Source organism: Sceloporus occidentalis, unplaced genomic scaffold (genome assembly GCF_023333645.1).
Source record: "Sceloporus occidentalis isolate IW3139 unplaced genomic scaffold, rSceOcc1.0.p SCAF_2, whole genome shotgun sequence".
Classification (NCBI taxonomy): domain Eukaryota; kingdom Metazoa; phylum Chordata; class Lepidosauria; order Squamata; family Phrynosomatidae; genus Sceloporus; species Sceloporus occidentalis.
This window is the reverse complement of record NW_028316982.1, coordinates 270392978-270418147: the sequence shown is the minus strand read 5'-3', so window position 1 is coordinate 270418147 and position 25170 is coordinate 270392978. Positions and strand designations below refer to the sequence as shown.

The following is a 25170-nucleotide window of genomic DNA, read 5'->3' as shown; positions in this document are numbered from 1 at the left end:
TTCTCCAAACCAAGCAATATGGCCAAAATAAACTTTTCCGAGGTATGGCTTTAAGTGGGGGAAAAACGTATATGAATTATGTATAGTGGGGTCATGGTCTTGCTTCCAGTTCAGCTGCAGTGATGTGTAAAGATTTGCTTATTTTGTTCTTGCAAGCAAAAATAAAATAAGAAGTCGAAGGCTTTCATGGCCAGCATCCATAGGTTTTTTTTTTGTGGGTTTGGGGGGCAATGTGGCCATGTTCTACAAGAATTTGTTTCTGTTGTTTCTCCAGCAGCTGTGGCTGGCATCTTCAGAGAAGATTTCTCTGAAGATGCCAGCCACCGATGCTGGTGAAACGTCAGAAATAAACTCTTCTAGAAAATAGCCACATAGCCCCCAAAACCCACAAAAAACTAAAAATAAAATATTTGAAAAGCTTTCTCCTAGCTGGGTGAGTATGTGAGAGCTTCCCACTGTTTTCATTGGGGTTTTGGGTTTTATTTTATTTATTTTTTTGCATTTTTGCTTTGGGTTGAGTGGGAAAGGTGGCATAAAACACAGTCAAAAGACGTTACCTAGTGATGATGAGGATGGTCATTGGCATGATTATGCTTTCCCAAGGAGCTATTTCAGAGCTAGCTCTTTGAGAAGGTGCAGAAAGTGTAGCTGCATGTCCCCCCACCCCACCCTCTGGCAGTCATCTTGTACTTCCCCCTTTCACATTTTAAACTTTTTCCCAGACTGTTTTTTGAGCATCCCCCCCCCCCATGGCACAAACTAAAGAAACTGCTCGTCAATGTGGCTGATTCACTATGCCCTAGACCCTCACAGTCAAACATTCTTGGTCCAGTAGCTATCCAAAATGGCTACTGAATTTGACATGACCTCATTTCCAATTCATCAAGAAACAGCAGTGTAGCCCATGGGGGGGGGGGGGGGGCAGAAACTGGCCACCACCTTGTGTTCAGTTGCCCACCTCTGCTCTAGAAAAGAGCTGGGCAACCTCAACTGAAACTAGCTCTTGTTTCAGGCTTGCCCTCCACATCATCCAGCCCCTGCTAGTTGCAAAGCAGGCCAGCTGGCTGCAAAGTGTGCATAACAGCCCTTCCGTAGCAATCCAGGAGGTATGGGAATGTATATGGGGATGATACCACCTAGTCTGCACTGCAAATATAACCCAGTTTGACACCACTTTAACTGCCAAGGCTCAGTGTTGTGGAATCCTGGGAATTGTAGTTTGTTGTGGCATCAGAGTTCTCTGACAGAGAAGGCTAAATGTCTTGAGCCACGGCAGTTAAAGTGGCGCCAAACTAAGTTGTTTCTGCAGTGTGGATGTAATCATAGATGATGGAAATGGTCAGAAACTTTACAAGTTGAAGTTCTTCTGATAAAAATCACCAAGAATGATTGCCTATTCTTGCCACAGGGCATGTCGATCAGAACAGGGCCATCAGCGTGGGCGGAAAAGGCAGCCCTTAGCACAAAACAGCAAGCAGACAGATGGAGTTGCATATAACTTCCCTGTTGCCAAGCGATCTTGCCTTGATAGCTAACAGGCTTCGGGTGACAGGCTCACAAATTGGCAGAAGCCAAAGATACTCTTGGTTTCAGTTGGATGTCCTTTGATGCCCATTTTATTCTGATCAGGGCCTGTTTTGAAGAACTGAAAAGGCTTTAGTCATCCAAGTAGATGACCTCCATAGGATCCTAGGATAGTGATGGAATCTCCTTCTTTAGTGGTCTTTAAACAGAGGCTAGATGGCCATCTGTCAGGGATGATTTGATTGTGCGTTCTGCATGCAAGAATGGTGTTGGGCTGGATGGTTCTTGTGGCCTCATCCAGCTCTATGATACTACGATTCTAAGCTAAACCAAGGCAAAGTCAACCCTGTTGATTCTGCTAAAACTCTCAGATGCTTTCAGTGCCATTGTCCTGGACTTCCTTACAAGGATGGAGCTGGAGGAAACCACTTTGTCGTATCTCTGCTCCTTCCTTGAAGAAGGACTTCAGAAGTTGGCGCTGTGGGACATCTGCATTGGCTCTTGACCTTTGGCCTCTGGACCCTACAAGATCACATTTTGGCCTCAGTGTGTTCAGCATTTAGATGAAACTGTTGGAAAAGATCTCCCATTGATGGGTAATGAGTCTTCAGACATGTTGCTACATGCAAACACCAAAAGTCTATGTTTCTTCGGCCCACCTTCATGGTCTTCCCATGCTGATACTACTGGGGGGGGGGGGGGATTCCTATGAAACAGAATAAGAAGAAAGGAAAGGGCATTCATACACAGAACCTTCTCATTCATAGCTATATGGTCTGTCCCTCGGCACTTGCACCCTAAAAGGCAGCAGATCCCATCTGATCTTGAAAGTGAAGCAGAGTCAACCCTGGCTAGTACTTGGATGGGAGACTGCCAACAAATCTAAGGTGCCCTAGATTATATATCTGAGGAAAAAAACAGCAAAACCACCTCCAAGTATTCTGTACCTGAGAAAATCCTAGGAAATTTATGGGGTTGCCTTAAATCAACAGCCAACTTGAGTGCACATAAACACACATGGCTGGGGCCACTATTTGGTGGAACAAAATGGATCCCTAGCTAAAGCCTCCCCACCAACAGGTACCACCCAGACTCTTCTGGAAGACATCTAGAGAAGGAAATCCCACCACCTCTCTAGGCATTTGGTTCCATTGCTGAACCACTTCTAATGTTCAATCAATATTTACCCTCCTGTAACTTTGAACCATTGGATGTGGACCTGCTCTTTGAAGCATCAGAGAATAGACAGCCCCTTTTTCTCTCTGAAGCCCTTGAGATATTTAAAGAATGTGATCATGTCACCCCTCCGACTTCCCTTCACCAAGCCAAACATGCCCAGCTCCTTCAACCTTTCCTCCTCTTGACTGTCTAGGAGAGAGAAACCTATGAAGAGCTGAACCTGAGGGTGGGTGGGATTTGAAATGGGCCTTGGCTGGTTCTATGTTGCTAATTCTTACTTCTATGGGGATTCTCTCCCTCTCCTCCCCTCCTCTCTTCCAGATCTGGAGTCAAACATTGTATGCAACAACTCAAGTCTTACATCGGTGCTGGAGCAGCGGTCCCAAGGCACCACAAGTCTGTTAACAAGAACAAACAAAGTGCAAGGGTCACTTTATGCATTCTTAAGGGTTTTCTTTCCTTTTCTTTTTTAAAAAAAGAATTTGTTTTAGTTCATTTCATTTTTTAAAAGCCACTTTCCAACCATTGCACCAACCTATTGCTTCCTTTGGTATCTTTCTTCACACCACCTCCCTGAGAATGGTTTCATGCCAGCACCGATGCTGAGCAAGGCTCAGACTTCCAGGCTTCTCTATTTCACACCCTCCTCCTCCTCCTTCTCATTCACATTTTGTTCTCTCTCAGTTCAAGGGTTGCAGATGTCTTCTAATGCTGTCCATTTCATTCCTAGAGTCCATTTTGGTTTTATGAGCGAGAATGATTGATGTTCTGGGTTAGAGTGAGAGAGAAGGGGGGGAAACACAGTGCTGGCAGGCGTGACTCTTCCCATTTCAGTTTCATTAATATCGTTCTACCTGTCTCTGTCTCTATATATATTCGATTATTTCATCTTCCATAACACACTATGAGAAAATTGGTGTCTTCCAGATAGATGTTGGAATTAGATTTACAGTTCATTATCTCTGCTGAAAGGTGGAACTCGTTCCCCCCCCCACTCCTTTTTTTTTTTTTTTTACAGGAATAGGCAGAAGAAGCCCCTTGTGTTGTAAGAAGCAGGACAGCTGCTAGTCATCTAGAGATTTTGCTTGTGCTTATTTTTAAATTGTGGTGTCCGTATACACACACACACACACCTCTCACACAAAAGGAACAGGAAAAGCCTGATGAGCATGCATGCTAGCATAGGATATTAAATGAACAGGAGCCATTCTCTTGGATTTATAAGAATTGTACTTTGTTCGCAACTCAAAGGGGTGCAGGGAGGCAGGGGGGAAAGTGAGGCAAGAACAGAAAGGCATGTTACAATTTGCTAGGCAAGCACAGCAACTGCAAAAAAGATTTCCAAGTCTGAAAGATGCCTGGCTTGAGCAATTGTTTCCATAGAATGCAAGAAAGAGAGATTCCTGGAAGCCACTGACCTGTGATGACTAGGTTATGTTGCATAGGCAGGCCAGTTTACCAAACTGTATTAAAAGTGGAATTCAGTAAAGTATAAAAGAAGTCCTCAACATGAAACTTACCTTGTCTGATGACCACCGAAACCTCTGGGTTTTGGATCCATGTAGCAGCTTACTCACACATTTGTTCAATAGTTTTCATGTGTAGCAAGCTTTTTATCGATTACCCAAAGCCACATGCCTGACACATGCCAGTACGGTTATGTGAAATGGTCCAGAGATGCAGGGAACTATTTGTGGATTCAGGAGCAAAGCATCTGCACCTTCTTTTTAGAACACACTAGTGCAAATGCAAGTTACCTCTCTCCATTCACAACTGTGGTGAATGGAAGTTAGCGGGGTCAGTTTCTTTAAATTTCCATGTCTAAAATACAGTGCAGATTGGTGGGAAAGGGATGGTCTTCTACCTGGAAGAAGATCTACAGGGCAAAATGGGGGAAATCAGAAAGAAAAGATCAGTCTGTTGCAACAAGGACAAGTTAGGATCCGCAAAGATTACGTTTGGGAGAACCCAAACCAGGGGGTTGTAAACAAGCATTGGTGGTGCTCAACTGACATAACCAGGACTGAACAGGTTGCACAGAGGAGGATCATACATTGAGGTATTATATTGGTGCTGTAAGATCATTGTTGGCTTGCCTTCCATCAAGGGCCAAGGTAAAGTTGAATTAGGGTCTCCTTTGGCCCCAATCACCTCTCATGCCCTTTCAGTGTCCCCAGTACACATTCTAGCAGGAAGGTGCCCCCAGTGTTTCTATGAAGTTTCAGATTTGAATTCCTTTAGGCTGTTCATGTGTGTTGTTTTAGATGTTGCTTAGAGTCTATAAAGGAGCCCTGGTGGCACAGTGGTTAACTGTTGGCACTGCAGCCACAATGTTGTATGTTGGATGCTAGAGAAGGGCTCCAAGGTTGACTCAGCCTTCCATCTTTTCATTGGTTGGTAAAATGAGTACCCAGCTTGTTGGGGGCAATTGGCTTACAGATTGTAAACTGCTTAGGGAGTGCTATACCACTGATAAGTGGTATAGAAATGTACTTGCTATTGATATTTCAGTTCTTTGGTGGGGGGATGCACAAAGGAGGACTTGCAGGGTATTGGGCAATCTAGGATTTCAGCTGGGAGTGAATTCTGGACTTTTGAGGAAAGGTCTTCTTACTAGAAAGATTGCTAGCTTTGCTCCATTTGTCTGTATTGCTCCTAAGATCCTCTTTGGCAAATTCTGTATCTGTGGATTCCACCTGATAAAAGGAGCCTGAAAATTTAGCTGCAGTCAGATTGCAGGAGAGATATTCCAAAACATTAGCGAGAGAGCCAGACAAGTCAGAGGTTTTTGCTGGAGAAAGAAAAGTAGAATTGAAAACCGCTAGACGAATGGTAGGATGGAGCTGAAATATCATATAATGGTGAAGCAATTTGGCACGTCCCCTGTATTTTATAAATCAGTTGCTGGATCCTGAAGATTCAAGATCCTAGCTTGCCATATGTCAGGGTGGTGTGATTAAGCAGATTTCAAGAACTGGTAGCAGAGGTGGCAACTGAAATGGCACTGGTAGCCCTTATGAGGGAGGTGACCAAAGTCATCTTCACAGTAGCAGTGCCAGTGTGTGTTTGGTAGGGCAGGATGGTTAGTTTGAAGGGAAATAGCTAAGGTAACAGACTGCGGAACCCAGTGGGCAGGTTGCATCAGGAGAAGAAAATGGCTGTTTTTAGATCACATTTATTTCTATTCTTGTTAGTTATTCTGTTTGCTATACAGGCCTGAAATAGTGAAAATAGCTGTGAGTCATCGTTTTTAAGACCACCGTGGGGGAAATTACCCTCATCCCATATGAGGAAAGAAAAAATAAGGTTTATTTTTGTTGACCTAATTCTGGCTCTGTAGATTGGTTCTCGTCACACCATTCTTGAGACATGTTTAAAAAAAACACAACACAAATAACAGGTTTTGGAAGATGTTGACTTGGCAGGACCTTCTGTCGAAGAGATATTTCCATTTGCTTTAAGGATGTAGACAATTTTTTAAAAAGTGAAGCTGTTTGTGCTTGTTGGCGTCAACAGCTTGGCCAAGAGACTTAACAATTATTATGCAGCGAACCAGCCACCTAAATGTTGTCTGTTATTTCTAGAGCACTTCCTATGTAGAAAAGTAGCTTTGTATCATTTACTCACCACCCCTCAGCTGTTCTTCAACTCAGAGAAGGCTGCAAAGCAGCGATTTGCAGATAGTTGTCCTAGCATGCAAGGAGGTACAACATCCAAATGATGTACAATAGCAGTTCAGACATACTACAGCTGTGTATCCTTTCCTTGAGACTGATACTTGGGGCAGGGTCATTTGTTCAAGGATGGAAACCTCTCAAAAAGCTGAATTCCACTGTCTGGACTCATGTATTGCTCTGGTTCTGTGCAGGCTGCTTTCACAGGGTGGATGTTCAATGTTAATCTTCTCTTGAGTCGGCTGTTCCCCCACGCACCTTGGAGATCCTCCCTTAACTTTCCCCTCCCCAGTGGACCAACTTGCAAACACTCTCGGTAACCATCATCCAGCCTTAGGAGTTGTGGCTTTGAAGAAATTGGGATGAAAGTCATCTCAGGAGCTCTGTTTGTATATAGCTGTATAAAGTATATACTTTTTAATTTGACTGTAAAGCAGTTGGGCAGAAAGAAGTGAAAAGCTGAGAAGTAATTGGGGTGCATTTTGCATGGCCCCCAATATGAAACAGGCAGTGAAATTGGGAAAGAGGTTTGAATGGTGGCCACATGCAGAAAAGTTGGGAATGGGTTGTCATCTCTGAGTAATTCCTTTGGCAGCAGCTTCTTCAGGAATTCTTGTAGTATCATCTTCATTTACGTTTACATTTTGAGACTCCATTATTGTTCATGTGGGGAGATTCAGTCCCTTCTCCCCTTTGTGACCCACTTCATTGCTGCTGGTGACCCCACTGATACCCTCACCTTAAAACATGTGCTCTAATGCAAGACCTTTGTGGAGGGAGGGGGGAGAATAAAATTCAGTCAATAAAAAGAATGCATATTAATTATTGTACTGGCCCAGAACCACATCGATGAACGTCAGAGGTGCCTCCCAGCCACGACTCCAGGAAAACTGAACTGTGTGTACGAGTATTTGCTTCTGTATTTTATGAACCATAATAACCCGGTCATTTTTTTTTAATTTTTTTTTTTTTTTGCAGTTCAGATATGTAATTTAAAAGGCGCTTTTTACCATAAGTGTTATTTAAGTTTTTGTTTTTAATGATTGATGTTTATTATTATTATTATTATTATTCACTAGAGGAACTTTATGGTTGAACTGGTTGGAGCTACAGGGAGCACTTCAGAACACAAGTCTGTAGGCTTTCACTCGCAAGCAGCAGCACAGTGGCTCTCCCCCCACCTGCCCCCAAAGTCCTAATTGGTTTTGCTTATTTGTTTATTTTAAAACCACCGCTAGTGACTCCGAAGTGGATCACGACACAATTGCCTCAATTGAGATGGCCATTCCATTGTCGCAGCTCTCGTCTTGGCCTCACTGAGAATCCTCTGCCAGCAGAATGGGATGGTGGGTGCCATTAACACCACATGCATCGAAAGGAAGAGGGTGAGGAAAGGAGGAATCCCATTGCATGTTGAAGACTAGCTGATCTATTTTGGCACAGTCATTTGTGCATATGGATCCACTCCCTCAGCTTCCTAGATGGATCAGTGCTTCAAGGTGCTGCAAAGAGTTCTTCCCTGTACCACTTACCCCTTTCCTTTTTTTAATGCTATGGCAGATTAGCACAGATATTTATTTTTTAAAAACTCACACCCCGTGGCCATGTGAATCTACTCATTGTAGACCCAGGCTACTAAAATGGTCCCCCCACCCCTGCTGGTTTCTGGGCCTTTCCACAACATCTTTAACTCCCCCCACAAACACACATGTTATTTTATTTTTTTAAAGCAAAGCATGTTTATGGCTCTCAGTCTAGTGGCAATGTCATCACGGATACTGTGATACCCTTTCCCTGTATTTATGAGAGGGGCCCAGGCCATAAATCAGAAAAACATGTGCTACCGTTGTGATGGTGTCCCAGTCCCATTCCCCTAGCAGCCAAATATTACCTTTTGAGCATTTAAGGAAGGATCAAACCTCCTTATCCGAAAAGAAGCACTCCCTTGAGGGAAGACACTTGAAATCTCTACAGCGACCGAGTTTCATCCATGCATTGCAGACGCATGCAAACTCAGGAGCTGATCTTGCATTGAATTAATGCCACCCAGGGTTCAGTCCTGTGTGTGTACATAGGAGTCCCATTGTGAGCTATGGCAGATGGATTTCTTCTCCATACAGATATGAGGAAGGATCTCTGTTGCTTAGATTGCAATGAGGAAGCAGAAGGAGCGATAACACTCCCATTTGAACAGCAGAGCTGACTACTGTGACCAATCCTACAGTCCATAGTTTTTGTTTAAAGAGATTTCCCCCCCATTTGCTTTAGTGCAATAGTCCAGTTTTCCTGAGGCAATGCTCTTTGTACTTTTTTGTATAGCTTTTTAAAAAAAATAAAATAAAACTGCACGCAGACACAGAACTGTAAGCTAGAAGAGAACCTTTTGAAAAAGTAGAAATAGGAAACAAATCCACCAGCCTAAAGAAGCAATAAGGACCATAAAGTATCGTGCAATTAATTAATTTTATTAAGGAATTCCGAAAGCAGGCAGCTCTCTTCATTCTGCTGGATGTGGCAAAGAGAAGCAAGGGTGGGTGCAGATAAATTAGTTTCGCCTGTTTTAAATCCAGGTTTACATCTCCCATCATCCAGTGGACAGTGTTTTATGGGACCATTCTGGCATGACGCCTGTATGTCATGCCAAATTTGGTGTTGACATTCCTGTGAAACAAAACACAATTGGGCAGATTGTGTTTGGGGGCTTTGGATTGACCCTTATTGGCAGCAATTGATGCCGTGATCCACTGAGTTTCCACTTGTGACAACATAATGTTTAGTCATATCTTTCCCCAAAGAGCTTGGGTCCTATACCAGGAAAGATAGAAATCAAATAAATAAGATGAATATATAGATAAAGGCATGTAGAGAAGTTTATGGAGGAATGGTCTCTTTTAACTTACAACAACCCTGTGAGGTAAGATAGACTTAGTGCTTGCACCTGGCCAAGTGGTCCTTCATATATGTGGACTTCAGCTCCCAGAATTCCTGACCATTGACGATATTGCCTGCCACTTGAGGGGGTTGAAGTCCAAAACATATGAAGGACCAGAAATGGAGAAGGACTCTCTTACACCATCCCCTCCAGCGACAGACAAGCAAATTGACTGTCACTGAAATTCTGGACCATGCCAACCACTACCAGGTCAGGATGCACAGGGAAGCCATTGAAATCCACAAACACCTGGACAGTTTCAACAGGAAAGAGTAAACCCTTAAAATAAACAAGGTTTGTCTACCAGTCCTGAAAAATAGCCAGATGAAGACTCAAATGCAAATGAGAAATCTCCCAGAGTCGGGGTTCCTAGCAGACAATGAGCATGAATTATCCTCTTTTGCATAGCCTCCCACCCTGAGGCCTGCCATTAGCAACAGAACAAGACACATGCAAATCACTCCTGCCTTCCCAGGTCACACAGTATATATATACCCAACTCCTTTCCAGGCAAGCATTCTCTGAAGATGCCAGCCACAGATGCTGGCGAAACGTCAGGAAGAAACTCTTCTAGAACATGGCCACACAGCCTGAAAAACCCACAAAAATCTATGGATGCCGGCCATGAAAGTCTTCAACTCCAAATTGGCTGTTGCTTGTAGATTGACACATGAAGCTTTAACTTTCTTGAGATCTCTAACATTTGGAGATAAATGTTATGTTTCTCCAGTACAGACTATTGCCATTTGAACAATAGCTGTACAGCAGAACACGACTTTTAAGGGAAGGTATGAAGACTGGACCCAAAAAACCCAACATGCATTCACCATGCAGTCAACGAGAGAGCCTGCCCATGGGGGACATTTCAATACAAACTGTTAGCCTCCATGGCAAGAAATACATTATTGATTATTATCTGTGAGACTCAAATCAGAGTTTCACAGATAATTTGAATTTTCACTGGCTGTTAACCCAGAGCTTTGGAAGTGGAAAAGTGGAAGTTACTATTCTTTGGCCTCTTTGGGAATTGCAGTCTAAGAAACTTAATTTTTCCAAGCCTTGCTTCTTCTCTTTTCCCTCTGCCTCTCAGCTTGGCATATTCCTCCATTTGAAATATGGTTCCATGTTTTCTTTATGCAAACTTGCAAAACCTGAGAGTGTTTAACTTAATTTTCCCCATTGTTAGATATGGCTACCAATTAAAAAATAAAATAAAACCCAATCTTATAATGCCTTCCTCTGAAAAAGTCTTGGTTCAGATTCTATAGCACATGACACATTTTGTTTGGGCGACAGGGAGCAGATGGGAGCAGTTTTAGGCCTTTAATTTTATAAAATTAATTATGAAATCTGCAGGTTGGGTATCCTGGCTGTAACATTTTATTCAAACATCAAGTAAGTAAATTGATAGTCTTCCATGCTTTAAATCCAAGGACTTAATGCCAGGCACAGGAAAGAAGCCTTTGCCATTTTAAGTCAAGAGAGCCCCGCAGCCTCAACTTGTGAATATGAAGTGTAAGTCTGTATTATCATTATTTTGTTCCAAGGGTCAATTAGTGATCTCCCTGACAGATTTAAGCCAAGAGTTTGTAACTGTATGATATTTACTGTAATATGTAGAACATTGGATAACTATTAAAATGTTTCCAAAAAAATTCCTTCAAGGTGTTGATCATCCATTTTTCAAAGTAACTTTAAACAAAGGTTTTAAAATGTGACTGGATGTTTGCAGTCTGTTGTCCCTAAGATTCATCCTTGTATACATAAGTTTGTTGGTTTAATTTTATGCATTCTATGAAGAGATCACTCTCAAGTAGCTTATCATGAGATGAAATTCCCCATCCAACTTCACTGTCACACTCGTGTTTAGTAAAATGGGGAGTTTTGGGCGGTTGTTTAAATGAAGAGGGGGGTTTGTCCACCAGCTGCCATGAGCTTTTCCTCATATTTTTCATATTGTTCCAGGAATTGGAAAGCAATACATTTTCCCTCCGCAGCCCAGAAATAATGCAACATTTGAGCGATTCTGGAGGAACACGGTGGCTGAAATCTAGTGATTGTTCAGAAGAGCTCCAACACTGAATAGATCTCACAAACAGTGAATTTTCAAACTTTCAGCTTGACTTGGGTTATAACACAGTTCTGAGGTATCTGATGGTTTCAGTTGACTATCTAAAATTTGTCATTTGTATTTCCCTCTCCATACTACTAGCAACACCATACTACTAGCGGAAAAGATCACAGACTTGGGACAATTACTAAGGAAAGTAAAAGAAGAAAAGTGCAAAAGCAGTCGTACTGCTGAACATAAAGAAATGAAAAATAATGACTACAGAGAATCTACATAAATTCAATCTAGACAATGAAATAGTTAAAAGAGTTCCCATATCTTGGATCAAACATTAATCAGAACAGAGATTGCAGTCAAGAAATAAGGCTAGGAATGGGAAGGGCAGCTATGAAGGAGCTGGATAAGATCCTAAAGAGTAAAGATATACAATTGCACACTAAAGATAGAATTGTCCAAGCCGTTGTATTCCCCATCACCATAAACAGAGGCGAGAGCTGGACAGTGAAGAAAGCAGATGAGAGGAAAATCAACTTATGTGAGATGTGGTTCTGGGGAAGGGTGCCAAGGATACAGTGGGCAACCAAAAAGACAAGTGGGTCCTTGAGCAGATAAAGCCAGAAACCTCTCTGGAAGCCAAGATGATCGAGTTGAGCTTGTTGTACTTTGGCCATATTATGAGGTATAGAAAATACAATAATGCTGTGAAAGTTGGAGGGCAGCAGACTGTGCACCAGATGGACAGACAATTGGAGGCCACGGTCCTAAAATTACAGGATCTAAACAGAGCAGTAAAGGACAGGGTCTTGGAGATGTCTCATCTACAGGGTTGCCATGAGTTGGGGACAACGGGCACATAGTTTGTTGTGGGTTTATCAAGTTATGTGCCCATGTTCTAGAAGAGTTTATTTCTGACATTTCACCAGCATCAATACTGGAGGAGAACATGCCAGCATTCTCTGAAGATGCCAGCCACAGATGCTGGTGAAACATCAGGAATAAACTCTTCTAGAACATGGGCACATAGCCTGAAAAACCCACAACAAACTGGATGCTGGTCATGAAAGCCTTCAACTTCACAACTGGAGGGCAGTTAACAACAGCAAATTTCCCTTTCCAAGCCAGGCAAAACCTATCAATGCCCCCCAATTGTGCTGCTTTTCTACTATTGATTCATGTGCGATGAGTTTCTCCCGAAGCAATTCTGATACACGGGCAGATACATGGTGTGAGTGGGTGTGATTTATGTTCCTCTACCCCTTCGCTATTCCCAAGCAAGCTGTTTATTTTTCCAATTTTCTTTCTTTTTTTAAACTTAATGGGTTGCACTAAAAAAATAAATACAAACCAAAGGGCACGCCAGGAAGGGTATAGGGCAGGCAATTGAAGATTCGTGCATGGAAGACAGAGCTCAGGACAGAAGCTGCACCATGGCAGTTTGGAAGAGCCATGCAATAGTAACTGTCCTCAAACTGATATGTTTACGTTTCCTAGACTTATACGATAGTGGCGCCTTTCGAACATGGTGTTTAAGAGATTCTTTCTGTTTATGTTATCACCATCTGTGGTTCTTCAAGAGAGACTTCAGTAGATGATGGTGACGGTACAAGGCCACCTTTTACTGTCAGGTGGGTGAATGTTCTTCTGTGAGCCTACAGAGTGGGCTGGAGAACTTGAAGTCATCTGGGTGTTGGACACCATATCCCATCAGCCCCAGCCAGTGCGGCTTGTGGTCTAGCTTGATGAGAACTGTAGTCTAACAAAATCTGGACCACCGCTGTTTCTCTAGTCTTGTACATCCTCTAAGTCAAGTTTCCTGGCTCAGTGGCTTCCTGGCACACTATGCAAAATACTGGCTAACACTCCAGTCTCCTGAGGATGCCCTTCACCAGCTTATCATATCTCCTTACAGGTTCTCAACCTGGACAGACCACATTCCAAAACTCCATCCACCATTCATATGGTCATGCATGCACTCTGGCCTCAGGCAACATCTTTCCTCCCTTGATGACTATCACCGCACCACCAGACCCGCATGTTTTGCCTTTCTATACACTGTGATTATAAAAGTCCCATCTTGGGCACTAGTTCACTCCATGCATCTGAGAAAGTAGACCAAGCTTATGAAAGCTTATGTTACCACTTCTTTCAGTTGGTCTGAAAGTTCCTACAAAATCCCTTTGCAAGTTTACCAAATTTAGACACAAGCCATGATATGGTTTTTTATTTTTATTAAGTTACGTAACAACATACTACAACAAATAAGAAACTGAAACAGCGAGCACAAGAAGAGATATCAGCATACAAAGACTTTCCTGGGTATGTAAAATGTTAAAACATGAACTGAAAATCAAAATGGCCTTTTCCAGCATTTCATAGGAGCTAAGGGAGGACCAAATGGGGCAGTTTCAGAGCATGCAAGGAAAATAAATCATTTTTGAGCAAACTTGTCTGGAGTAGTTAATCCTTTAGCTCAATGGTGCCCTCTAAGATATTTTGGACGTCAGCTCCCAGAAGCTTCAGCCATGTTGGCCAATAGTCTGGGAGCCGATGACAAAATCTCTTAAAAGAGCATAGGCCGGTTACAAACCAGCACTTGGGACGTCCGCAGGACGTCCCATTTTAAAAAAGGGGCGTCTCTTCTAGACGCCCCTGGGTCTAATACGGACTCTGTCCATACAGTATGGCGCCGGCCGTTCCACACGGCCAGCGCCATCTTTACGTATCGGACGCTGTGCATCCGAACGTGTCATGGCGCCTGTGATGTCGCGAATGCGCCCCTGGCGCCTCGCGACGTCACAGAGGCGCCGCAGAAAGAAGCTCCATTTTGGAGCTTCTTTTTTGCTCCGTAAGGGAGCCGCGCGGTGTGGCTGCGACGGCTCCCTTACGGAGCAAACGGCGGCGGCGGTCTATAACCCGCCATAGTTTGGGGACCACTGCTTTAGAAGCTTGAATTTGGTGGGATAATTTCTCAGTGAGTTTATTATTAACTGACTTGAGTTGATCGCGACTGATGGTGAGCCTCCCAAGTCACTCTGTCATTGACAGTCCTGCTGAGGTCTTGCAAACTCAAGGCTTCCTTGGTTGAGCCTATCCATCTGGAAGGTGATCTTCCTCTTTTCCTTCTACCTTTCCAAGCATTATTGTCTTTCCGGGTCCTGCCTTCTCCTGATATGGCCAAAGTACAGCAGCCTCCATTTAGTCATCTTGTCTTCTAGGGAGCACCCAGGCTTGATTTGTTTTAAGACTGTTTTTATTTTTAGTCATCCACAAGCTCCACACAACTCTTCTTCTCTATCACTCACATCTCCACGAGTGCCATAAACCAAAACCTAGTTAAGCAAACCGAGAAAGTGAGCCCTTCTAGCATTCTCAGACATTTTGCAATCGTCTGTCCTGCCAGGAACGTAATGTAGCCAGGATTTTAGGAAGGGGGGAGGGTTCCAGACTAAGTGCCACCATTCTAATGGGGCTTGGGCGTGGTGGTGCAGCATGTGCCATTCATTTTTCTACTGGAAGGGACGGGGGTCTGGACCCCGCGGACCCCCCCCCCCCCTTGGCTACATCCCTGGCCCTGCCGCCAATAAAAATGCCATGAGTTCCTTACACTGCAGCTTGCTATTTGTTCCCGTGTAGATGGATAGCAAGAGAAGAACCCCAAAATCATATTGGTTGGTTTGTCATTGTGGAGAGAAAATCAAGGGCCTCTCCCCAAAGGCTTTCAACTGGTGGGAAAGATAACTACTACATATGAAGAAAAAAACCTCCCGCCAATAGAGTGGGGATAATGCCCAAATGGCTGCAGCTTTTCCCCCTTGCCACCCTTTGCCCTTGGCCATGCAGCAACGCTTGTTCTTGAGCAGTAGCTGAGCATTTGGGAGCTCAGAGGAAGAGTCCAAAGTAGTTCATCTGCTCTCAGTGCTTTCTGAATCCAGTCATTTAAATACTCAACACCACCATCTGCTGGATCTTCCAAACCAACGCATTCACGCCGGAGTCTGGTTCACCTCTAGATGTTTTGGACTTCAATTCCCACAATCCCTGCCCGCTGCTCATGCTGGCTGGGGCTTCTGGGAGTTGAAGTCCAAGATATCTGGAGGCCCAGTGTTCAGAAACAAATGGTCTATACTTCTGCCATCAGAACCTTAATACTAAATCTTTCCCAATCCCGTGGCCTCCTCCGGATGTTGTAGATTACAACTCCTGTCATTTGAGGCTGATGGGAGATGCAGCCCCAAATATCTGGAGGTTGTCTAATTTCATGTTCTCAGGTGATGGCAGGTTCTAATCCACATTTATCTCAGCAATTTGGAAACTCAGTTTTTTCCAACATGTTTCATTTTATTTATTTTAGCTTTTTATACCTCTTTCTGTACCAAGTTACAGAAAGGGTGGAGAATATGTGATCCTGTGGGTATTGGTGAAATATAACTCCCATCATCCCTGAGCAGAATTCTCACTTGGGAATTAGATTCCAGTGCGATCTGAATGGCTCCATGTTCCACACCTGTTTTAGAAAGAAAGTTGCCATCTATATTCCAGTTGATGCCAATGGTATACTGTACCAAGGATCAGTTCACCAGATGCAAATGAACCAGAGCTCGGGGAAGTAGTTTTTTGGGATTATAGCTCCCAGAATCCCCTAGTCAGCATGGCCACTGGGTGGTGATGGTGTTCTACAATTACTTCCTACCTTTTCCCTAAATCTAGAACTCAGGGATGGGGTTACCATTTAAATACAACATAGTTTAGCAAGACAAAAATTCACCATTAAATAGAACTAAACTAATAATGATGTCAGAAATCAAGTTTAAAACAAGCAATTAAAATGTTTAAAAGCAGTTTATAAAATCATACTATTTCCAGCAGTACTACACTTTTTCAAAAGTCTTCTCCATGGTGCTGAGCGCCTCTTCAAAACAGGTGCAGCACCCTGGATAGCTCCAGGTTTAAGTTGTTGTGTTGTTGTATGCCTTCAAGTTGTTTCCTATCTACACTGACCCTGTCCTGGGGTTTTCTTGGCATGTTTCTTGAGAGGGGTATTGCCACTGCCGCTTTCTGAGGCAGAGAGAGTGTGACTTGTCCAAGGCCAACCAGTGGGGTTTTATGACCGAATGGGAATCCAAACGCTGCTCTCCAGGGTCAGAGTCCAACTCTCAAACTACTACTGGCACTCACAGATTAAGTAGGGACTTCGAAATAATAATAATAATAATAATAATAATAATAATAAGCTTTATTTATATAGTGATGTAAATGTGCACAGCGCTGTACACACAATTAAAATAGATAAAATAAGCCTGCCTATGGCATACACTCTATGACACCCAGCTGTATCTTTCCGCCCCTGACCTTTCTCCAATGCTTCAACAGCAAGTCTCGTCCTGCCTCACAGCTGTCTCGCAGTGGATGCGCCATCGGCGTTTGAAGCTCAACATGTCCAAGACGGACCTTCTTGTCTTTCCCCCTAAGCCCACCCTTCAACGCTCCTTTTCTGTCTCTGTGGACAACATTTCCATTCAACCAGTCCAACAAGCCCGCAGTCTTGGCTTTATCTTTGACTCTTCTCTGTCGTGTATCCCTCAGATCCAGACCACAGCCAAGGCTTGTAGATTCTTCTTGTACAATATTGCCAAAATCTGACCATATCTCTCCTCCTCTACTGCCAAGATCCTGGTCCATGCCCTAGTGATCTCACGACTGGATTACTGTAACGTCCTCCTGGCTGGGCTTCCTCTTTCTCACCTCCGCCCTTTAATCTCTGCCCAGCATTCAGCTGCACGCATTATCACTTCCACCCACCGCTTTGACCACATCTCTCCTGTGTTGGCATCCCTTCACTGGCTCCCCCTCCCTTTCCGCATTCAGTATAAGCTCCTGCTGTCGACATTTAAAGCCCTCCATGGACTGGCCCCTCCTTACTTATCAGACCTTCTTTCTCCTCACCTTCCCACCAGGGCCCTCCGTTCTGGTAGTCAAGGTCTGCTGTCCCAGCCCAGGATTCCTCTGCCCCATCCCGGATTCGCCCCTTTTCACCCCCACTCCTGGAACCTCCTTCCCCCACAAGCAAGAGCCATCACTTCTTTAACCAGCTTCAAAACGGAGTTGAAAACCATCCTGTTCAGAGAAGCCTTCCCAGGCACTGCATAATTGTCGTTTACTATTTGATGTTCTTTTGGTGCCTGTTTATCAAACCATTTCCTGTATTGCTATGTACTGTATATGCATTATCCTACTTGAGAGTATGTATTTTCCCTGGAAAATGATTAACCATCCATTAAGAACCCAAGCCCTCCCTCCAGTCCATCTGCCTTGGTCCAGGCCTTGGAGGTAGAGAGGAACTGCTGGACCTCTTACCCTCTCCCTCCACCACTCCCTTCTCCTTCTGTGTCATGTCTTCTTAGATTGTAAGCCCGAGGGCAGGGAACCATCTAACTAAAAAGATTGCATGTACAGCGCTTTGTAAATTTACAGCGCTTCATAAATAAAGGTTAATAATAATAATAATAATAATAATAATAATAATATAGCTAAATATAATACATATTAATACGTGTTAACATTCAAACAATAAAATGTAGCAGACAACAAATTAGATAACAATCATGTAAAGTCTGGGAATGTCTATCCAAGGTGCTGATCACCCATTCCCAAAACAGGTCTCGTACCTTGGATAATGTCTGTTCAAACTCAACCCCAGAGCAAACAGTGTCCTAGAAGGCACCATTTTTGTGGCTACAACACAAAAGCACCCCCCCCCCCCAGTGATGAAATAATTTATGGGAAAGCTGGTTTGTTTGGGCTGCAATGACCACGGTTCTGCAGCCAAAAAGAAGAAGGTCAGAAAAACTGGAGTGTGTCCAGAGGAGGGCAAGCAAAATGGTGAAGGGTCTGGAAACTGTGCCCTATGAAGAATGGCTTAGGGAGCTGGGGATGTTTAGCCTGGAGAAGAGACAATTAAGGCACCCCTGTTTAAGTATTTGAAGGGGTGTCATAGTGAGGCTGGAACAAGCTTGTTTTCTGCTCCTCTATAGAACAGGATCCGGAGCAATGGATGCAAACTGCAGGAAAAGAGATTCCACCACAACATTAGGAGGAACGTCTTGACAGTAAGGGCTGTTGGACAGTGGTGTCTCTTTCCTTGGAGGTCTTTAAGCAGATGCTGGATGGCTATCTGTTGGGGATGCTTTGATTGAGAGTTCCTGCATGGCAGAATGGAGTTGGACTGGATGGCCCTTGTGATCTCTTGCAACTGTATGATTCTGTGATTCTAGATACAAAAGGGACCACTGCTCCTATTCTGTTAAGGATTGTACAGGAGACATGTTTCAGTAGCCTCCAGCCCCCAACACCCTACACCTGTTGAAATTCCCTCTTCCATGCAACAATTAATGTCATGGGCCAGGAGCTGCAAGACTGGGACCTGGAGGAAGAGTCGGATGAGGAGGCAGAGGAAGGGACCCAGGCAAGTCATCCAGACAGGAAACAGCTGCCAGCTCTCCCTGTTGCAAAGCAGCCTGCTCATCCTACGGAAATGCAGCCTCAGCCAACAGGACAAGGGCAAGACTCACCTGCTGATGAGACACAAGAGGAGCCAGCTGAGGCCAAGTCCTCAATCAAGGAGTAGGCACAAAAGAATAAAGTGAAGGATACAACAAAGATGTCCAGCCAGGCTGTAGGGCAAGCAGCAACAAGCTAACTCTGATCAGAACCAGGTGGCATCAGGCTATTTAAGAGCTGGGTTTGGTTCAGACAAGTTTTCTGGCCAGCATTCCTGTTCCTAATACCTGTTTCCAGACTCCTGCATTTCCAGATTTCCTGGCTTCTTTGACCCTTGCACTGTGTTGACCTCGATTCCTGTTGCCCATTTTGACTGTTTGTCCAACGTCTTTCTCATAACAGACTCTCACAGGTAAGGACACTTTCTGGCTGCTTGTAATTCACTGTCTCTGCCTGCATTATCAGTTGGTACTTCCCTCCCAGCCGGCCTGTGTGGGTCTTTGGTGAACCAGGACAATTCAATCTGCAACAGCTCTGTGCTTTTCAAATCCCATTTCAAATGCCACCCCCCCTTCCCCCCAGGTCATATTTAGGCACTTGGGACCATAGTGCACTTCCAAAAACAGCCCACCCTCTCTCTGCCTTCAGATATGCATATATTGCTGTTGGAGTGCCAGCTTCATGTGCAAGTGATGCCAGGCCAAGAGGAGGCCTATCAGGATCATAACTCTTGTCATACTTGCTAGCTATGTCTTTGGTATATTCTTTCTAATACTGGATGATGGGATATGCTACCCTAATGATGATGCTGGGTGGAAGGATTGTTTATCTTTCAGGGCACTGGGTATTAAGCAGATGTGAGGGGAGGAAATAACAATACATGAGCTATCAAGGCCAGTTCATGAGAAATGCCGCTCTGAGCCTCAATTTTTCATGGAATCATAGAGTTGGAAGAGACCGCAAGGGCCATCCAGTCCAACTCCCTGCCATGCAGGAACTTTCAATCAAAGCACCTCAACAGATGGCCATCCAGCGCTGTTTAACCTCCAAGGAAGGAGACTTCACTACACTCCGAGGGACTGTGTTCCACTGTTGAACAGCCACATTACTGTCATGATATTCCTCCTAATGTGAAGGTGGAATCTTTTCCTGTAGCTTCTATCCATTGTTCCATGTTTTAGTTCCTAGAGCAGCAGAAAACAAGCTCGCTCCCTCCTCAACATGACATTCCTTCAAATATTTAAACAGGGCTATCATATCACCCCTTAACCTTCTCTTCTCCAGGTTAAACATCCCCAGATTCCTAAGGCGTTCCTTCCTCATAGGACATGGTTTTCAGGCTGTTTTGGTGGTCCTCTTTTGGACACACTCCAGTTTCTCAACATCTTTTTTGAATTGTGCCCAGAACTGGACACAGTATTCTAGGTGGGGCCTGACCAGAGCAGAATAGAGTGGCACTATGACTTCCCTTGATCTAGAGACTATACAGTGGGGCCTTCCCTTTCACAGGGATCCTTTCCAGATCCCCCTATGTAAGGGGAAAACTGTGTATGATTGCGCCCCATTGCAAACAATGGGGTGCATCCTTGTGGCTCAGGGCAAGGTGTGCACCATGGGTGCATGTACCATTTCCTTAATGGCTGCGCATCTTCCACAGCTTCTGGGAGAGAGAGGCAGGCGAGCTCCACCAGGCCTGCCTGGAAGAAGCAGAGCCCTCCCTCCAGTCCATCTGCCTTGGTCCAGGCCTCAGAGGGAGAGAAGAATGCTGGACCTGATCCCCTCCCCCCTCACCATTCCCTTCTCTTTTTGTGTCGTGTCTTTTAGATTGTAAGCCTGCGGGCAGGGAACTGTCTTTTTAAAAATAATAATAAATGTAAGCCACCCTGATAGCCATTAGGGCTGAAGGGCGGTATATAAATACCTAAATAATAAGCTGGAAGTCACGTATAGTGCACCTGCATATGGCACGGGCGCACTGTACCGCTGCTGATAAAGCTTAAAATAGCATTGGCCTTTAGCTGCCACATCACACTGTTGACTCATGTTCAACTTGTGGTCTACTAGGACTCCTAGATTCCTTTCACATGTTGTCTCCTTAAGCCAGGTGTCCCCCATAATCCTATATCTATGCACTTCATTTTTTATACCAAAGTGCAGTGCCTGACATTTCTCCCTGTTGAAGTTCATTTTGTTAGCTTTGGCCCAGCTTTCTAGTCTATTCAGGTCATTCTGAAGTTTGATCCTGCCCTCTGGAGTATTAGCTACTCCTCCTAATTGGGTGTCATTTGCAAATTTGATAAGCATCCCCTCTATTCCTTCATCCAAGAGTTAAATGACTTTCCGAGAAGGGAAGAATGGAGTGAGATATGTGAGGATGACTAGACAGTTGGTGTGAATGTCTATAAACAAAAAGAGTTTCATTCTCAGAGGCTGAGAGAATGTGATTTGCCCGAGGTTACCCAGAGAATTTCCAAATCTGATTGGGAATTTGAACCCTAGTCTCCAGAGTCATAGTCCAATGTTCAGTCCTCTACACTCAGCAGCTGTGAAATGAGGCCGGGGAGAGCAAAATTGGTACCAACCCTTGGGAAGGATGTGAGAAGAGAGATCTCTAGCCTTCCTCTTCCCCGAAGCAGCCTGGCCCTGAGTTCCAGTTTCCATGGGCCATTCCCAGGCAGAAGGTGGGTTTAGAGGTACTCTGGTCCAGCCAAGAGGAAAAAGCTGTGTGCACATCTTCAGCTCAAATTGTTTGGTAAAGTTTGCAAGGATTTGTTGCTGAAACTTGCAAGAACTCTCCAGAGGGTCTCAGTTTTTACAATCAGCCCCTCATATCCGTGGATTCATTGCCACATATTCAAGCATCCATGGTCTGAAAACATTTTAAAAATGTAAACGTCTAACAGATGTTAACCATAGGGTTGTGCTGGAGGACTTAGAGATTCATAGAGAGGTGTTCTCTCAGGTGAAAACATAGCAGGGTTGTTTTTATTATTTTGGTTTATCCACTTTCATGGGGGTCTTGTGATCCTTACCCTGAATGTGAAGGACCCACTGTATGTATATGTATGGGATCCCTGGCCATTTGGGGGCCCTAAAGCATTTGACAATCCAGCCTAGCCTACTGACAAAATGGCCCTCTATATGGCATTAACTTCATGCCTTCCTCCTCCTTTTATTTAAGAGGCTGCAAATGCTTTCTCTGCCCGGGAGAGGGCACCAAGCTCTCATCTCTTGAGTATTTTATTTTTTCAAAAGCCTTCCTTATGCAAAGACTGACTGGCCCATGACACATGCCCATGTGCCACTGTCAGGATCACCCACATGGGTCATAACTCATAATGCATGCAGGGGGCCTGACAAGTGACCGATGGATTGCCCCATGAGGAGCAGGACTTAGTTGCCACTAAATCTGGAGGCTCTCATCTCCATGGAAGCCCAGGACTTGCCTTGCCAGCATATTGTGTTAGTCTCCATGACACACTACAGGTTCCCTGCTGAATATGTGTTGGGACTACAAAGCCCATCAGCCCCATTTCATTGGAAGCTGGGGAAAGGGCAACATAAATATGTCAGCCACAATCCTATTTCACGCAGGAGGATTACGCTTCTACCTTTCAATTTCTTTTTTAAAAATGCTTTGTGTGTAGAGTTTTAAATAAGGATGTTGTCTTGATGGGTTTGGGTGAGTTAATCTTCACTCATGGCGACCCCATGGATGCAACATCTCCAAGACTCCCTGTTCTCCATTGCTCTGCTCAGGTCCTGCAAATTCATGCCTGTGACCTCTTTTATAAAGTCCATTCATCTAACATGTGGCCTGCCTCTCTTTCTATTTCCCTCCACCTTTCCTAGCATTACTGTTTTTTCCCAATGATTCATGCTTTTTCATGATGTGGCCAAAGTACGACAGTCTCAGCTTCATCATCTTGGCTTCCAGGGAGATTTCTGGCTTGATCTATTGTAAGACCCATTTGCTTGATTTCTTTGCTGTCCATGGGATCCTCAGCACTCTTCTCCAGCACCATATCTCCAAAGTGTTTGTTTTCTTTTTATCTGCTTCCTTCACTGCCCAGCTCTCCCATCCATCCATGGTCATAGGGAATACAATGGCTTGTATGGTTCTAACTTTAGTGCTTAGTTGTATGTCTTTACATTTTAAGATTTGGTCTAGTTCTTTCATTTCTTCCCATTCATCTGACTTCTTGACTGCAGTCTCCATTCTGATCAATATTTGATCCAAGGTACAGGGACTCTTTTACTATTTCTGTTTCCTCATTGTTAGGTTGAATTTGTGTGGATTCATCATCATGGTCATTATGCTTGTTTTCTTTATGTTCAACATTAAGCCTTCCTTTGCATTTTCTTCCTTGATCTTCCTTAGTAGGTGTTCCAGCTCCGTGAGGTTTTCTGCTAGTATTATGGTGTCATCTGCGTATCTCAGATTGTTGATATTAGTTCCCCTTTATTTTCACTCCTCCTCCTTCTGTGTCCAAGCCTGCCTTTCATACAATCTGTTCTGTATATAAGTTGAACAACTAGAGTGATAACATGCATCCTTGCCTGACCCTTTGCCAATTAGGAACCATTCATTTTCTCCATATTCTGTTCTGACGGTTGCCTCTTGTCCTGGATGGGGCTATGTCCAGCGTTCACAACTTAAAAATGAACTCAGAGAGAGTAAATTTCTGCTTATAAATAAACAAGATGGAGAGTGAGAGAGACCTCATGGTTCATTCCCTGTGGGACTGACCTAGATTTCTATTTAAAATCTAGAACGGCCCAGAAAGCTGGACATAAACAACACCGAAGTGTCTCTGCATGTAACTCTTTCTTTACCGCGGTGCGTTGTCTCTCTTAGTGTTCATAGGGTATAAAATGGTAGGAAAAGGGGGACATTCTCCCCTTTATCTGACAACAGCTTAAGTGACCTTTGATTTAAAAGGATGATTGGGTTTCAATTTTTAAAAAAGCTCTAAGCAATGGTTGAGTTTGCAAGACCTGAGCTGGGCAGCTCATCACAGGAGATCTCACCTGCAGGGTTGCAATAAGTCAAAGGTTGTATCCACAGTGGAGAAATAACCCAGTTTGGCACCACTTTAACTGCCCTTGCTCAAGGCTATGGAATTCTGGGAGCTGGAGTTTGTTGTGGGGCCCAGAGCGGAGCGTCATAGAACTTTAGAGTTGCAAACAGATGCAGCCTTTCCTCCTCATTAATAACTTTTGTCGTTTTCAGCACACTGCTTTTGTTCAGCCAAAGGCAACACTGTTTTCATCTGAGAAATATTTGAGGTTATGTTATGATGGATATGTTGTGATATGAAATTTTTAAATGACTCTGTGAACCGTTTTGGAAGAGTGGTATATAAATAAAGCATATTATTATTATTATTATTATTATTATTATTTATTATGTGTGATGTAGTGGTTTGAGTGTCAGACTACAGCTCTAGAGATCAGGGTTCAAATTCCCACTCAGCTGTTGAAACCCTTTGTGTAACCTTGGGCATGTCAGAGAAATCCCAGAGATAGGTTCATCTTTGTTGTTGTTGTATCCCTCCAAGTCATTTTTGACTTATGGTGACCCTAAGGTGAATCTATACTCCAGTTTTCTTGGCAAGTTTCTTCAGAGGGGGTTTGCCACTGCCATCCTCTGAGGCTGAGAGTGTGTGACTTGCCCAAGGTCGCCCAATGGGTTTTCATGGCCGAGCCGGGATTCGAACTCTGGTCTCCAGAGTCATCCAACGCTCAGACCACTAGTCTCTGTAAAATGTGCGACATGCCCAAGATCACCCAGTGGGTTTCTATGGCTGAGCGGGAATTTGAACCCAGATCTCTACAGTTGTGGTCCATCACTCAAACCACTATGCCACATTGTCTGCCAATGATGTCACATACCCTCTAATATTTCACAGATCAAAACCGTAACACCTTTGGCCAAGGAACATCCTGGAGTTCTGTGCGATTTGGAACCAGTATAAACAGGGTTGATTTCAAGACCATATGTTGTCCCAGTCAAACTATAACTCTCCTTTGAGCTACTATTAAAAATCCCCTAAAAACATTTATTTGTGGGTTCCTTCCAGGACTGCAGCATTTTGGGTAACAAAGGAATGGCTGGAAAAGGCTGTCTACTGCAATGCAGCAGGAAGGAAGTCAGGGCCAGACTTGGGTCGCTGTGGAGGATGGAAGAGAATACCAACCCCTGCAATGACCAAAAATGTACACATGCAGGTGGACTTGTGCCTATGTGTGCCACTAAAAGGATGCCAGCCTTTGAGTCCTTCCCAGTATAA

At 44.0% G+C, this 25170-nt stretch overlaps 1 protein-coding gene across 7 annotated transcripts in view; it reads left to right on the top strand.

Moving 5' to 3' along the window:
• The window catches only part of FAM168A (family with sequence similarity 168 member A), a 231147-nt gene extending 220180 nt beyond the window's left edge, over positions 1-10967 (top strand). For all 7 annotated transcript variants that reach the window (XM_089513046.1, XM_089513048.1, XM_089513047.1 and 4 more), the window contains one exon: positions 3025-10967. The gene's annotated coding sequence lies outside the window, so the exon portion shown is untranslated. The remainder of the gene's footprint in view (positions 1-3024) is intronic.
• Positions 10968-25170: the final 14203 nt, after the last annotated feature.